Source organism: Arachis ipaensis, chromosome B04 (assembly GCF_000816755.2).
Source record: "Arachis ipaensis cultivar K30076 chromosome B04, Araip1.1, whole genome shotgun sequence".
Lineage (NCBI taxonomy): Eukaryota > Viridiplantae > Streptophyta > Magnoliopsida > Fabales > Fabaceae > Arachis > Arachis ipaensis.
In genome coordinates, this window is record NC_029788.2 from 125019336 (window position 1) to 125021308 (window position 1973).

Consider the following 1973-nt stretch of genomic DNA (forward strand, 5'->3'; position numbering starts at 1 on the left):
TTTTGTGTACACTTTTTTAATAATTAATTAACACAAATCCAAATAAAATACATAAATTATTTGTTAAATATGTTGCCACTTATAAAAAAATATAGTATTTATTGATTTTTTTTATTAAATTTTTTGGTCCATATAGGTTTTATGTAATTTAAATTGATCCTCATTTAATTGTCTTAATGTTTTAAAATAGGTGGAAACTCAGGTAAAGTCGACTTCAAGTTGCTGTTAGATAATTTGACTGATTTAACTAAATTTTCATCTAACAACTCTCATATATCAACTTCATATGAAGTCGTCTTCACCTAAGTTTTTATCTTCAAAATAACCTCTTTAGTTACTCTCTTATGCATAAATATCGTTGAATTATAATTCCCATCCCACGAACTTTCTTTTCCCATTTCCTTTACTTCATTCTTTTATTTTTTTTGAATTACATAAATTTCAAAATAAAAAAATCTGTTAATAAACTATAAATAAAAAGGAATATTTAAAACACTAACTGGGCGAAAGCTAGTGCACTCCAGACAAAGTAGGGAGTGTAGCATTCTTTAAAAGTTAACCTACTATCAAAAGTGATCAGGTAAATTAAATTTATTTATTATTGTTATTTTTTTTTGTCATGGACTGAACAAACAAACCGACACTAACAAAAAAAACGAATTCGCTCGTTTAACACAAGACTATCTTTACACCAGAAAAGTACTCAGAAAAAATTGATCGAATTCTTCCACTATTGTTCTGCCTAGGCATAGATTTTGACGCTCTTGAACTCACCCCATTTCACTTCTACCATAAATTGACCTTCAAAGCCCAAAGAATTGTTGCCATAGAAAAGAAAGACGCTGGCTAACTCTAAATGTAAAACTGATTCTGTAGAAGAACCTGGTTTCCATGAAGGCGCCATGATTCTCAGATGACGATGCAGTCAGTTACAACAAGTATATTATTTTTTATTTCAAATTATTCTCAACGTGTACGTAATAGAATGAAAAATTAAAATACAATTATATTTAAACAATTATTTGTATTATTTTTTTATTAATTTATTCAAAAAATAATTAAATTTTGAAGCTAATTGGTATAAAATATTACGGATATAAAACTAAAAAAAAATTTATTTGTATAAGAATGAGTCTAATAAATAATTATTCTATTTAATATATAATTAAGAGTATTTCTTTCTTTGTCAACGAGTTATAGTTCAAATGACATAGTCTCTATATTCACCTAAGAGTTGGTAAAAAAAAAGAATACTTCTTTTTTTTATTAACTTTTTTAAACATTAATTATTTATTTTACATACAATATAGAAATAAATGAATATAATATTTATTGAGTAGACGCAGTTACGTAAAAAAATTTTATTGTCATAGTATTTGAACCAAAGAAAAGAAAGTATTATTTTAAGAAAAATTAATAATATATTTTTAATAATATTCTTAATACAAAATAATAAATTTTAAATATTTTTTTAAATAATATATATTAACTAAAATAATATAATTATCCCAAATAATATATTATAAATATAGTAAAATGACATATTTCAATAAAAAAATTGTTAACAAAAATTATATGAATTTTTGTTTCACACAAAATAAAATTATTATATGTTTGTTTGCTTTTTACGTTGTATATATGTTTTTTCAATTAAATTAATATAATACAAAATTTTTTATCATTTTATTCATATTTAATGTTTTAATTTTGTTTCTCACAAAAAAAAATTATATATATATATAACACAAAATTTTTTATCATTGTGTTTATATTTAATATTATAATTTTATTTCACACAAAACAAAATTTAGTTAAATTTTAATATTATATACATAATATATATTTAATATTATTTTTTTAAAATTTAAATATATCTTTTTTTCTGAATTTAGTACATGAATTTTTAACTTATTTTTCATGTATTATTTATTTTAATTTTAAAGTTCAGTAATTTTTTTTGTTGTACAAATATG

The 1973-nt window shown here is 21.1% G+C and overlaps 1 protein-coding gene across 1 annotated transcript in view; it reads left to right on the plus strand.

Moving 5' to 3' along the window:
- The window catches only part of LOC107637208 (subtilisin-like protease Glyma18g48580), a 5709-nt gene that overhangs the window by 783 nt on the left and 2953 nt on the right, over positions 1 to 1973 (plus strand). The window lies entirely within an intron of this gene.